Raw genomic sequence first — 16,033 nt, forward strand, 5'->3', positions numbered from 1 at the left:
GTGCCGCACGAGACTCCGCTCGAGACGGTCATGTAATGCCGCTAGCCGCTAGCGCGCACCGACAGCGCTCACGATAAATCGCCTCCGGTAGCCTAACTAGTGCAAACGTCCACAAAATATCACAGAGCCCATAACTATACAGTGTTTAAGATAACTTTTCAGCTGAGCAAACTTTTGAGGTTAGAATTTTCCTCCCGCTTTTCCGAAGTTCGCGCCATCAAAATCCTTTCGGCCTCTGCAGTTGCATAACAATGCAGGCCGCGTGGAAATGTTTGGTACAGTGAAAATTTTCGTGTGACTAGATTCTGTTTCCACGCGGCGAATGGCGTGTTATATGCCTATAGGTGATTTGGACCGATTTCAGTTTAACGACTCGTATTCGCTGGCCGCTTACGAAACGCTTCAAGCAAAAAAAGTTTTGCCGAAAAAGTTTGCAATTCGCTTGACGACAGTAATCTGATAAATTAAACAAAATTTCTTTTCACTTGCCGTGATACGTTCATCAATAGTTTAAAAAACTAATTTTTTGTACAAATAATAGAGGGTCGTGAATGTTATCGCATTTACCTTTTCTGTCAATATCATTTGCATAAATTGTCCTCGATTTCAACAGTTAGAATTACGATCTGTCTGTGGCTTTGACTGTGATATTTTGTGGTAGTGTCAGTGTATTGTGAGTTTTGCAGCTCAGGGAAACGTTACTAATATTACCTTCCCGATGTGTATTTTACAGCAATACCAGTGTTGAGTTATAAGTTAGAATTACAATAACCACAAGTGATACGATATAGTTGGAAATGGTAGGAAAGTGACACGCTATTGGTGACAGCGGTTTTGAAAAATACCAATAGAGAACGGTATTTTGAAAGTGCATCTAACCCCTTGTCTGGCTCATAAATGTGAGTATTTCCGAATTATTCCTTACTTATTCATCTATTCAAATAATATATAATTATAACACTCATAATTATACGAAACTGCTTTAAAGTAATCTGTCTCTGGCATAGAGAAATAGTAAAAACTAATTCAAATTAATTACTAAACGTCACTGTTGTTAAAATTTCATTGAAGTAAAGTTAGAGGTTAGCCGTGAAAAAGACTGGAGTTACTTTCGCATTTATAATGTGGCTTAATTATTCGCCGGTCAGTAGCTGGCTAATGTTAATGTCAATGATGCTATTTTAGGTTTTAGTCACATATAATACAGTCTATTTCTCTGTTCTAATTTGTCAGTTAAAATTAGATGTTGGCCTATGCGTTTCGCATGACATAAGTGTATTTTTCTATTTAACTATACCGTCTCTCAACCGTCGTAGAGTTGCCATAACGACCTTCGAAATATATTATATTGAATTTAATAGGTAATTATCACTATTTATCATATATATTATTATTTTATTGAAAAATAAAACCTCTGTACAGTAGACGGTGTTACATACATAAAAATTCTCTGGAAAATATTAAAATTTAGAACTATTTCCGAAACAACATCTGAAGCTCTTATATTTTTTAAAGTAAATCTACAATTAAAATGTTATATCTGCGATAACGATAGGCGTAACCAAAATTTCTGTATATTTAAATAAGGAATTCAGACATTTTGATTTTTCATAAATAAAATTGGGGATACCCTAATAGCCACAAGATCCAATGTAAATTTTGCAGGTCACATTCCACTTGACATTGAGAACTTAATTATCATATATCATATTTAAAAATGTTTAAATTGAAACGTTAATTACATTCAAATGACAAATAGTTTTACTTCCGTCAAAATATTGTAAAACTACATCACCACTGTGATAATATATAGCATATTCCGTTAAGACTTACAAATACTTTCACTCTTCTCTGTATTCTCGGAAGATAAAATAACCGACGTTTTATGCTAACTTTAATTATAAAGTGAATTAATAGTCTTTAGTGACTCTATCTATACCTTTATGAAGGTTGCTTTTGCGACACAGATTATCTCAACCCATGAAAACTTAGTTGAATAACACTGTTTTAATCACAGTCTCCGTTCTTCAAGTTAAGTGTTTAACACTCAGTTTGTTAGCTTAAAGTTTTATCGGACTGTTTTAAACTTGTGTTTTCTTTTTGCGAGGACTAAACATAACATTTATTTAATTATCTTAGCAGATTATAACAGTTTAATAGCACTTATCGCCATTAATGAAATATACTCAAAAGTGTTTGTACGTCAAAGGTGTTTGCATTGATATCCGTGAATTAAATTTATTTAAAAAGTTGAGCAAGGTTAGAAATAATTTTGTTAATAGTTTGATCTACGACATTTCTACTTTAATTATGTGAGGCTCACTCTAGATTTTCTCTTTCAGTGGTTAGCACAACCTTTAGAGGCTTCGTGATTAATTTTAATATGATAAATATTACTTTCTTTGACCATTGCTCTCGGCTTTTGCCATTGCAGTTATAACTGGAAACGATACTATATTTATTAAAAGTTTAATATGGATATCTATTATTTACTCGTATCTATTATTACTAATAATCTGTAGTCAATTTAATTTCAAACTGCCAAAATCGTAGTTTAGTCAAGATGACTTAACAGAGTGTCGACAAATTTCGTTTTCGACTTTCTACATACTGATAAAGTATCTTGACTAAGCCTGTAGGAAAAGTGCGAATAACGTTAACAGGGGTCGAATTGAATAGCTTATTTTCTATTGGGGTTCAAACAACCTATTGTGGTTGACGTACGGAAACAATGAATGAATTTTTATTTCGCTAGTCCAATAACAGTTTGGTAGGAAGTCGAACCCAAGGTTGTATGTCCTGTGGTTAATATACGAAGGCATTATTATTAGGATAACCTAGCAGACATCGCGATATTATGAATAAGGACGCGGATGACTGACACTACGTATATCAGCTTGATAATTTTGTTTATTATTTAATATTTTCTACGTCATCACCAGGTTGTTATATAATATCTTTTATATTCCCCCTTAAGGAGGCCACTTATTAATAAGTCATTGTCTTAAAACAATTCGGCTTTACTGTTGTCACAACAACAATCTTTGTGTATTCAAGTACATTGGGTAAGAAGCACTTTGTGTTGGTCAGTTACATGCATAATTATAAAAACGTTTAGTTAATGAGCTGTTCAATTAGGCCCTTTTAATATTGGAAGTTAAGATAACATTTTTACACACAAAAAATATTGTATTGTATTTATTAGTAATCTTACAGCTTATTAACACATATTCTTATTCTCTTAAACTTCTTTTTATAAAACAAAACACTTAGACAAAATACAAAGCCAAAACAGATTATATTACGAGAAAGATATGAATCAGAAAACATAAGAAAGTATATTAATAGTCTAAAGAACGAACATTGAGATTAAACTTTTAGCAAACTGTAATAATATTTTAAATTTTAAACAATAATTGTTACTGCTAAACAAAGTCTAAAGTCTGCTCGCTACTTCAAATATTTCCTCACATCATCTTTGGTAAGGTGGAAAATATTAATCAATGTTGCTCAAAATATTCGTAGTTTTTATTTAAATTTTGTATGAGCTTTATACTTTGGTGTATAAAGAAATGGGACCCAGTACCTATCTACGAGATGTGTAATATTTTATATTCCCTTTATAAAACTAGATAGTGCATTATATAGTACACACTGCAAATTAATTACGTGGATTCAAAAATGAAATCAGTTTCGGACGCATATATGGAAGTCTATGTCTGTACCGTTCCTGTTATTTTCAATTTAGTACAAGTCTTATTCAATTAAGGAAAACTGAAAATTATTACCTCCAAAAATGCTTTATCAAGATGCAGCTATTTTCATACTTAAGAAAAAGCGTAGCCTCCAGATTTGTCATGTTGATTGTGGCAGTCGAAAAACGGGATTTCTTTAAAAGGCATCATATGATGTTCTTTAATTAATTTTTTTATTACAAAAGAAAATAGTATTTGCGTCTAATTGGAAAGAAAGATATTTACGCCATAAAATAAATTGTAATGATTTTTGATTGCATAATATTTATACAAACTGTATGGCCTAACATTTTCATTAAAGAAGCGTTTTCCTCTCTCTTTCTGCTTCTTTATATTCTATATTTCTTGGCCCTTACTTTGTAATTTCCAATACCTATAACATCGGCGTCCCCAATCCCAAAGTTTTTTTACCGCGACGTAGCCACTGATGGCTATGGATATTGAGAGAATAAGATCGAACTTGCATACAAAAACTTAGGTACTTCGCTGGTAGTTAAAGTTCGCGTTCCGGACCAATTGACATAAAAAATACAGTACTTTTCTGATATGTCACCAAACATTATTGTAAACTTAGTAGGAGTTACAATGTATTTAGACAACCTACTTTTAAAGGCTAATCGCGAAAAAAGATTTCTCTTGTTTGAAGAAAAAATTTGCAGTTCGCGTTTTCGTGACGTATTAATTCGAATTGACTCCATTCGGGAATTGTAACACGTGTTGCAATACTCGAAACGACACACATTAGCTTTCGTATCGCTAAGATCGTTATCATTTACAAAATACTAGCGGCCTTTCCCGGCTTTACACAGCTGCAGTTGTTTTATTATTTAGTAAATAAATAAAGCCTATGGGACTCAGGAATATTGTAGCTAATGGTGGAATTTTTGAAATCAGTTCTTTTTTTGAGAAACTTCGTGACAAATAATCCACAATACAAATCTTTCTCTTAAATATAAGATAGAGAATAGACCTTCTGTCTGTCGCTGATTACGATTGTAAAACACTCGAAACACGGAGGATATAGTAAATTCGGTCGTTTTGAAAAACATATTTGTTAATTTTAAAGTGTTATTTGACGTTTCACATATGTTTAACATACGTGTCTAGCTCATGGCTTTATTTCGAAGATAATAGAACTGGTAGTTAATTCATAAAGAACTTTTTTTTTATAAATTATTCACGAAACCTAATTTTTTAATTAATCATAAAATTGCGTCATCGACACCTTGAGATGATTATTAAAGTTTAATTCATTATTTGTAAAACAATTTAGTGGCCATGAGCGGGTTCATTGACACGACTTCGTGCAAATATAAGAAATGGTGCGTTATCATATATTTTTCACGCATTACTGATAACGTAACTGCACTATGATTATTGTTTATGAGTTACGTCAATATACCGCTGTTTGTCCCATACAGAATAAACAGTGCTTCCTAATTTATTGACACCTCTACTAGGTGGACCCAGTTTCCGCATTTAGACGCAAATTTGGTTCGTTGTGCCGTAAGTAAGTGACTCCTATATCAATTTTTCTTTTATGTTGTGTTTTTAAAAAACTTCCTACCAAGAGGAAGCAGTAAAAGCAGTGTTGGCTAAATGGCCTGCGCGTGGCCCTTTTAACCTTGAGGTCGCCAGTTCGAATTACCGCTTTGCATCAATTGAATTTTTCTTTATGTGCACAATTAACACGATCTCATGCTGAGGAAAACCGGCTTCCCTTAGGCCTAAAAATGTGACAGCAGTGCCTTGTGTAGGTATATTACTGAAGGCTGTAAGACTTGATTTTAGCCATGAAAATGTCACTAAACTGACATAGAAGTCTGAAGCCCAGATTTATTACTGAAATAAGGAAGTGTTCGTTTAAGTACGACTAAATGTCATAATATTAAACACAAGAGTAAAGACTCTTATTCATACACCCTTCATGTGAGAGGTTGCGTAAAAAAATGTATGAAGAGTCACGTACGCATTTGAAATAAAATGTTCTTTGGTTCATTCATTCGCTATTTTGTTGGCGTTTAATGAGTTACCATTCAAATGAACGGAACGCAATTTGTATCCATTATGAATGACCTGTTTTAATTTTATTTATTCTCGATTTTTTATATTTTGAGATACGAAGCTGATTAAAAGAACGGCGATTTTCAAGTGTACTTGATTGAATGGTTCTGTTTACAGTAGAAATTTAAATATAGAATACTAAATTCAAAAATCAGTGGTTATCTGGAAGAAATCGCTCGAAAGCGATAAGGCCGCCAGATGCATTTCATTAAAAAAAATGTAATGTAATGCAAAATTTATGTAATGCAACGAAGTGTTAATAAACAAAATAAATTGCGATTCGATTGTTTTCCTAAATAAATATGATATAATTATGAATAAACCCATTCATTTTCAACTTCATGACTTTTCCCTTCCAATAGTTATTAATTGTTGAAGTACCTACTCAAACAAAAAAGCATCAGCCCTATCTATCCGAAATCTGGGATAAAGATAAGTAATGTCTAGACGTTGAAACCTTTCTTTACGATCATAATGACATGAAGAATGTGGTCAACAAATCATAATCACATTAAAAGTATATTTGTAACTTATATATCTCTATATACATATTCTTTTGACCGGGCATTCGTATGTATGCAGTAAAGTAATATACATTTTGTTGGTAAAGATCTAATTTGAAACAAAATAGCTAAATGTTGAGTTATGTAAATTAAACTATCATTACATAAATTATAAATTAACCGCATTTCATTACAATTAATAATAATTAGTGAAAATAATAATAATAATTTTTGCATGATCATACAACAGCAAAATCCATTTTCATTTATGCGTAATATATACCTGATTTCGTATGCCTTACATTTTTATTTTGTATGGTTTCAGTTAATTATACAGGAATTCAAGTTCTAAGACGGCGAAAACTATTTACCTAAGAAATACACGTGGGACTATTAACTTGGGTTAAAAACTACTTTTACTAAGCAATAGTTAAATTACCATTAAAAAAGCTTTTAAATTTTTATAGGTTAATATTATTTGCACGATTTGGTTATTTCGTTTCCAAACATTTTAGATCACACGCTATTTTAAATTTAGAATTCCCATAGACTAAGCTTTAAAAAATATTTAAAAACAACGACGTCGTGAATAAGAACTAAAAATATCACCTAGTCTGAAGGCGGGACAAAATATTTTAATGATAGACAAGGCGGCGAAATGCTTTTATAATCTATAGTTACGTTTAAAAAGTTTATGCATGGCAAATGCCAGTCATTTTGAAACCGCCGAATGACATAAATTCACGTGGATTTTATTACAATCTATAGTTTTTAATATCTACAAATGTCTCTGTGTATTTCATGGTGTATTTTTTTAAATTTATCACACACAATCGTTAGCTATATATTTATAGTTTTCTTTAAACCTTAATAAATCATATTGTAATAAAATTCAAATTATGAGACTACTTCCATAAAATTCAAGACATCAATATTTTATCTGCTATTTAAATTAACAGTTTTATATTGTGTTGACAGTTACCACATAACATTTGTAGTATACCACAGAATGACGTTAACAGTGCCGCAAAAAACATAATTCACACTCTTAACAGTATAGGATAGCCACAGGTTACTAGGTAATGATCTACGTTTGCTATACTAAATTATCGTGATACGTGGTACGTTTTACTGGACGGAAGTGGAAGTTGGAAGTGTGGCTTCCAAAATATTGTTTTTTTATTTCGTTTAAGTAACACTTCTTTAGATACACAGAGGCTATGGCTACCTAGCGCCATCTGTGATTACTGAAATAGTTGCTATATTTTTATAGTAAACACTTAAGTCTAAGAACTGTAATAGAGACAGACGTCTTTCTGCCATTTTGCGGGCATAAAACATTATTATCTTAAATAAATAATTGTATTGGTTTAACTTTAGGTTAGACTGCATATGCCTGAAAAGTATTTCAGTTCTGGAGCCATGTCCTTCTGTCTTCGACCAGGCCAATTCCGGATATGATTTCGCTACTGAACCGTTTCCTTAGTTCTGCACCAGACCTGGAACTGTGAAAGGCTTGGGTAGACGTCTCTCAACGAATGTAAGATGTTTCATGTAGTAATGAAATTACTACATAGTAATCTTTTATGTAGTAATTAAATTTGCTAAATTTATAAATACTAAAATATTCCCATTCTTCAGTCGTAATTGATTGACACAATTTCTTCGGCATTCATTTCAATGTGTAACTTCTTTGACATATGTAACAGAAAATAGTTTTTGCAATATATAATGTCGATATTCTTACTATCAATTCCTATGTTGTAAACCATATCTACGTGGCACTGATTTTCTATAGATAGCGTAGAAAGTATACAATGCACGATAGCGGGTTGATATATTACTTATCTATCTGTTATCTATGGTCCCGTTTACATTATCTGTACCGAAAACATAGCGGAAGTGTACGGGTTACTGAAATTGTAAGATTACATCTTTTTTAATATCTCAATGCTAATATTTGCTGTCGTTGCTTCGTCTCGTCACGCAGCGCTTTGACTGGTTAAGTTTTTTAATACTTTTAAACTTAAATATTAAGGCGTTTGCCCTAAATTCACTTTCACATTTACGTATCTGTCCCGAGAATTGAAAATCTAGGGCTTTTTTTAACATACATTAAGTTGACATGTTGTCGGTAAATGTTTTTATTTATCGAATGTTTTACGAAAATCTTACTGATATGTATTGCTATTATTTGTAGATTATTATTATCTTAATGTTAATCTAGTAGAATAGGGCTATCTTTCGATTAATTATTAATTGCGTGATACATAGATTAGTCGCCTTCAGACGTCACCTATTTAAAAAACATGATGATTTCATTTCTTTTGAGTCGGAATCTTTTTATAAGTTACTTTGGTAAGTTAAAATTATGCAAATGTTTTTAGTGTTTGTTGAAAGTATTATACTCAAATATTAATAATACAAGAAACATCTGATCATATAATCCGAATAGAAAGAAATCAACCTAAAAATTCCTCTCCGATTGAGAAAGCTAAAAACGGTAGGTACTTTCTTTCGATGTTTTATCTCATTTAAAATTAACTGACACGCCCTTAAGTAAATTATGAATATTGACAGAATAAAGTTCGTGTGAAAAGCATTTCATGTTAAAAGTCAAGAAGTGTGTCGTCGGCCCGTTAATTTATAATGAAAATCGACTGATATGTATCTCGACGTTTTTAATTATCATTAGTTTATTGGACATGTTTAAATTAGCAAGTCAATGTGATTATCCAAAACTAATATAAACAAATCTTACTAATTTATTATTCTGGTTAGGAGGGTTTTCCGTGTTGAACAGATGAAGTAAAAGCGATTAACAAGTATATAGAATTAGGTATATACAAGGCAACCGTGGATGGTGAAGTCGAGTTGGGTAGGCTCTGTTGTATAAGGTATGTAGACAGGGCCCAAATCCATACCAAATTCAAACATGTTAAAAGTACCCATTTACCATGCTTGTCATGCATGGTAATGTCATGTGGAAGAAGCAAGATAGATATGTCAGTACCGCAGCTAGTAGAGGTCCTCGGTCGCAACCTAACCAAGAAATGGGCGTTAGAAGAGGGTAGATTTATTTATAATATTTTTATACTAATTAAACGGATGTTTTTCTGTAATCTTTTTTAAATATATAAGTTTTTCTATCTAGTGTATTGTAAATATACGCGTTATTATCAAACCAATTTTAATATTAAGCCGTGTCCTGTAATTGCGACAATTGATCATACCTGTCAATTGTCATATGTCAAATATTCGACTTTCTCGCTGGTAGTTGGAAAAACAGAAACAGTTATGTAAACAAGTTGATGAGCGAAATTTAAATAAACGTATTAGACAAACTCGTAGAATGCATCAAGATAACCCTGATAACTGATTTTACGGAAAGTTACGAGAAGTAATGTAATAAATAAAGGGCCAGCTGAATAATTTAATGATTAACAGCTGACCCGAAAGTCAGATCGACTATTGGATTAGAATTCGGTTTCTATAGATATAATGCACGTATTTTATATATGTATATTCCATTGATAAATTACTTTTAAAATGATTTCAGTGACCTGCGGCCGGGCTTGTAGCTATCACATTTCTGCATCATTAACCGATACCGAATGGATACTGGATACAATAGTAATAGTGTGACAACCAAATTTCAATAGGTGACCCTTTCTCAGCCTTTTTTAGCCCTTAGCTGGTGCTTTCCTCGCTCAACAAAAAAGCATCGCAATACAGCGAGGAAATGCTGCCAGCATTAAAGATGCGGAAGTTAATTTATATTTATCGCTATCATATAGTCCGTAGAATTCAAAGTTCAATAGTTAAGTAGTTTATTTGTCATATTTAATTGTGCCACTAGTCTAAAAGTTAGGATTTTTTGTTTTTTTCAATAGTTTTGTGTGAATCATTTTCTATTTAATTCATGTTGGAATTATATTCCACTAAGACGGTTTATTCATACAATAGAGAGAGATAAAACAAATTAAAAGGCATCTATTAAAACGTCCGCGGTACGATACGAGTGAAAAAGCAGAGCACAGCTAGTCAAATACTAAGTATTTCGTCATTAACTGCCCGAAACGTAAGTTTAGTAGTACAAATACATTCCGAGTAAAACCGGTTCAAACCGGTTATCTATACGCGGAAATGTAAAAAAATCCGCTATTCTTCATATGTTCTAAAATAGTAGCTTACGTTTAAAAATAATAAAGCAATACTGTGCGATAGACGAACTTAAAACTTTGAGGCCCAATTAACGAACAGGGCCTTTACAAAGCACAAACTTATTTCAAGCTATCTACATCGATATTAAGAAAGCACATACGCCATATATATCGGCATTTTACGTAATCAACATTATGGCGTGTCATGTACGAAGCTGATGTTTTACTTTAGCTTCACAATTCAATGTTACTCGGGGCCTCTACCGATATTAATACGCCCAGAAATTAAAACCACATTCAGTATCTAGCCTTAATCTAAGCCTAGCAAATTCTGAGGTCAGTGACTTAACAAAAAACTCATTGCACGTGCTCTCATACGATTCGATTAATTAAATAGTGTTATTCATGTAGGCTTTTGTCTACTGTTTTAGAAAACGTAATGGAACGTTGAAATATAAATTTTACACAGTGGTTGCCTGGAAGAAATCGCTCGAAAGCGATAAGTCCGCCAGCTGCCCTTTTTTCATTTAATTATTTTAATTTTTTTATATTGTAATGCAACAAAGTGTTACTAAATAAATAAATTTTGTATTTCTTTAAACGTTTTTTAAGCAGTTTGGAAATAACACAGCCACCACTAAACCTAACCATCTAATTTAAATAAAATTTTAACACATGTAACAGAAAAATTTGGTAATATGGTGGCTCCAATCTGGATGGATGTTTTTACATATTAACAGTAACAAGAACTTTTATTAAAGTAATAAGTTTAATAGGATGTTTTACTATCAATTCCCTGAATTTTTGGAATTTACTGTGTACTTATTTTTTGTGTCACATGTGACACAAAAAAATACTATACTATACGAATTCGTTGTGATTTAGGACTTACTACAAAACTGTACAGATCGAAGACCAACTATATCCAGGAAATAGTTACTATTATGATACTAAGATAATTTTTTAATCTTTGGAGCATTTTTTCCGATAAGAATAAGTATAGCACAAATATTACGGCATGGAAAGGTCACCCATATTGGTCGTTTACCATCTGGCATTAAAGCTACACACCACTTAACGACAGGAAATATAATGTTGGTCTCATTATACATATATTCTGTGTTGGTAAATTACGTAAATATATGAAATGTCAACGCCACAGGTTAACATGTGGAGGACCTGTCGAAAACGTGAAAAAACCGGATATTTTGCTCTGATTATCAAGTTCAACGTTTCGTGCAGGATATGCATTTAACTGTACATATTTAAGTTATTTTTACGATCTAATGCAATTGGAAACAAATGAACCATGACTGTCAAATGGCTTGTGTTAACACGAACGTATGGTGACATTTATGAAGACCTATTTTACAAAATAGAGCAGTGTAGGCTTAGCTTCAGAGTGCGACTCTGTTTGTCTGATGGTCTCTGAGGTACCAAAACATTAATAGGTATGTAAAGAGACAACCGTCCGTCGTTACACAACTGAGTGTTATTTAAAGCAGTTTTTGCCGTGCACAACTATTTGGTAGAGCTTTTCTATGAGCGTACCATTTCTTAAATGGCCGGCAACCGCCGTCCATCCAAGTAATATCGCCGCCCATGGCAAGCCGTCCATGGGCGGCGATATTACTTAACATCAGGTAAGCATACGTTTGGCCCCTGTATGAGAAAAAGGTCGTAGGCTCGAACAACAACTGTGCATCTTCATGTCTATGTGCACATTTAACACTCGCGCGTACATTTTAAAAAATATCGTGAGGAAACCGGCTACCCTTAAAATGTCGTCCTCTGGCACAGAAGGCTAATCACCCACTTGCCCATTAGAAAAAAACACGAAAAAGTAACCTGAGGCTTCGACTTAAAGCTTGGTATCTTTATTTTGCAATAGTTATTGCAAAATAAAAAGCTTTAAAATGTCCATCGAATATAAAATGAGAAAGCTCAGTACACAAAAAAATATCACACAAAACTTTTAAACTGTGATATGTCCATTAATATTTATTTAAATGGCATCAGAAAGTCTCTTATAACCTGTATACTAGTTTATTTTTAATGCATGTTCTCAGTTAATTTGTTGAATTAAAATCATTATTATAAAGCTTTTAGTGTATTTTAGGTTTGAGAGAATTGTCATGCATATGTCTGCTAAATTAAGGAAAACACAAGCCTTTAAGTAGGTAAAATATATCTTACACACATTGGTACTCATAATGTTATTTTATACGGATTCTTTCTACATTTTATGACTAAATACTGGGTCAGCGCGGGCAAACGAGAAAAACAATTCGTAATACGATACTTGGACTACATGTGCGACGTCAATGTGTTATAGGCTAAATTAAGTACTAGATAACGCAAGTACTTAATGGACCTAGATTTAGTAGTATGTTTTATTTACGCAACTATTATTTAATAAAGAGCAGGACAGGCTCGCAGGCTAGTGCCTTAAGCGAAAGCCTTTTCGTTGAAGTTGCGGGTTCGAATCATGGAATGTAATTTTCTATACGCCCAATTACCACCTGCTCTTACGGTGAAGTCAAACATAGTGCACGAACCGGAATGTCAGACACAAGAGGCTGACTACCTACTTGCCTATAAAATCAAAATTATAGAATTTGTAAATTCACTTGATTATTCATACATATTTTCAACTTTAACAAAACAAGGGAATGTAGTTTTGTCAATATATTTTTTAATGATATAGATGGCGCTACACAAATATAATTTATTTATATTATCATTCCGAAGCATTATCTATCTAATCAAACCGTGACTTTGCAAATTTGAGACTTTATACTGTTGAGCTTGTATATAATTATAATCGTGCCTAAAAACTTCGTAACCATGGTAACAAACACACATATTTAGTCCACGTTTTATAATAAGGCCGACAGACTTTAAATTTTTCACCAGCTAATTGATTAGGTTTGTAACTTATCTATCCCAGAAAGTAACAGATAACACAACTTACCTAATTGTGTAAGCGCCATTCTTATCATGAAAGTACTCGAATTTTATTAAATTCACCGACCCACTTAAAGTTTTCGACTTATTTTTTATCATTAAATCATACATTTTATAAATATACTAGAATGAAATAAACAACAGCGTTATCTCGACAATTTATTAATATATATGGGGTTAAACAAAGGCATTCCACAAAAATGACACTGGAATGTGCAATCCAATGGAAATCTGGGACACTATTGACTTACGTGAAAAGCAATTTAACATCACTCGTAACTAGTAAAGAACCGCTGATACTAAAATTGTTCCAACGTTAGAACTTGTCTTTTTATGACAAATATTTTTGTTACTTGCCATGTATGAATAAGATACTTTTTTTTTTTTTTTACTTATGAATGTGATATATTATTGACAATACTGAAATAAATTACACTTGCATTACCAAAGTTCTAAGGCTTGTTTGATTCGGCCTTATCTCACGGATTAGTGGGGCGGGCTATTTACGACCATGCTAAAAATACACCACAACAGATTACGGATGGTAGGATGAATTGAATGTGGCGCGAAGGTATTGTTTTATTGACAAAGTGTACAAGAGAATTTAAGACTTATTTTACTGGCTTCAAAATCTATACTAATATCATAAAGAGTTAATCTTTGTGGGGTTGTAAGGAGTTTGAAACGATTTTGAAAATTTTCGGTTTATAAGAAATTCAGGTTATTTTGAATTAACGTGATTTTCGCGGTCCGATTTGCAAAGTAAGTAGGTAAAAAACGAATAACGATAACGTTTCTTACGAACGCTTAACGATAGATAGATAGAGAGATACATAAATGAGTACTACAGAAAAGTCGTAAAGCTTGATAATGGCTACAAAAATCAGCTACAGCATATGTCGAACATATACATATGCTATTGCTTATATTTAACACAATGTGTATTTAAGTCAGCCCATGGGAACAGGTCAGCTAGTTGATTCAATATAGTTAAGCCGAAATGAAGAGCGTAGAATTGCCAAGAAACTCTCCTTCCTTCACAAAAGAGACCAGAGAAAGCTCTACGTATACCAGTTTGATAGGTTTTACATAACATATAAAACAAAAAAATAGAATCGAAGCCTCAGATTTCGGTATGTTCTTTATCTCTCTATCATTTGTCAATGAAATAAGCAAGTAGGTCATCGGTCTCTTGTGCCTGACACATGCCGTCGACTTCATAGGTATAAGGCAAGCCGACGATGTTTTCCTTCACCGTTCGAGCGAATGTTATATACGTATACAGAAAGTCCATTGGATTTAATATTTATCCCAAGGCCTCAGGGATGCGAATGAGAGTTGTCTGCTGCGTCCAAGCCACTACATTCATAACTTAATAACTATGTTATTATAGGTCCCTTTATTAATAGTTCTTAATAGATATAAAATACATACAGCGCATAATCGGGAACCAGCCACAAAACATAAAATAATTAATGTTTCATACAAAAATGTTCTTCGTTTTGGTCATATATACTTTTATTTATAATAAAGCCAAATCTTTTGTGAGATGTTTATGATGACTTCGATGTTTTTTCTATGGAAAATAAGTTTCTGTCCGTATTTTAATTAGGCCAGAAAAGTTAATTTAAACAATGGCCTTGCTTTCGGCTTCATAATGTAGGGATATGTTTAGTATTAATAAATTCCGAGCATGCTACCCAAAAGTAATAAAGTTTTCATATTATTAAGAAAATATCGCAAACAAGTTGTCACCATGGGGTGCAATATGCAACTTACGACGTTTTGTGTGTAACATAAAAAATATTTCCACCCAAATTATTAATGAAACGAGTAGTAAACTTATTGAAGGTTTTTAAGATTTTCAGTAGATTTTTCAGTCACCAATCGGAAGTCAAAAGTCTTTCATTTCCGAAGTTTCACTAAATCAGATGTTCTCTTGTATTGTTCAGGTGCACCATTTTCAAGATATTTCTCTTATTAAAGTAATACTTTTTTGCGCGTTAGGGAAAAATAATGAGAGTAAATTGTTAGGATGTTTTATTAAAACTAACCGTTTCATATTTTTCGATGAACATTTCATTAGAGGATTCAAGAAAAAGGCCGGCAACGCAGTCGCGAGCCCTTAAGCATTGAGAGTGTTCATGGGCGGCCGTATCACTTTACATCACGTGAGCCTCCTGCCCGTTTGCCCCACGTTCTTTAAAAAAAAAGATTAGTGGAAAATATTTATACAATATAAAATAATACATAGTAACTTTACTTGTTTTTACATGTTAATTAATTATTTATTTTATTATATTTTGTTCTGCGTTTTATAAATTCAAATACGGATTTAAATTAAAATCCATTCACTTTAAACATATTGCGACTTTAATACTGCCGAAGCCGCGTTGTCGGGTTAAGCTGGCTGGTAATGGCGGGTCGCTATATCGTTAAACCTCAAGTCAAGCTCATCCTATTAGGTCTCCTTTGCTGGGTCGATAGCCAGGTGACGGTAGGTTAGGCGTAGTTGACCCGCCTGTGTCTAGTTCACGTCATTAAACACCGTTTGGATGTATTAGCTTAAATGGGAGTGCGT

The 16,033-nt window shown here is 32.8% G+C and overlaps 1 protein-coding gene across 4 annotated transcripts in view; it reads left to right on the forward strand.

The window, feature by feature from the left end:
• Positions 1 to 16,033, forward strand: part of LOC110995373 (fibroblast growth factor 22) — a 131,414-nt gene continuing 115,381 nt past the window's right edge. Inside the window, exons 1-2 of one of the 4 annotated variants that reach the window (XM_022262508.2) lie at positions 1 to 87; positions 734 to 899. The gene's annotated coding sequence lies outside the window, so the exon portion shown is untranslated. Of the gene's footprint in view, positions 900 to 16,033 lie in introns of all 4 variants that reach the window. The other 3 variants (XM_022262507.2, XM_022262510.2, XM_045631210.1) reach the window with 3 other exon arrangements.

This window comes from Pieris rapae, chromosome 14 (genome assembly GCF_905147795.1).
Source record: "Pieris rapae chromosome 14, ilPieRapa1.1, whole genome shotgun sequence".
Taxonomy (NCBI): Eukaryota; Metazoa; Arthropoda; class Insecta; order Lepidoptera; family Pieridae; genus Pieris; species Pieris rapae.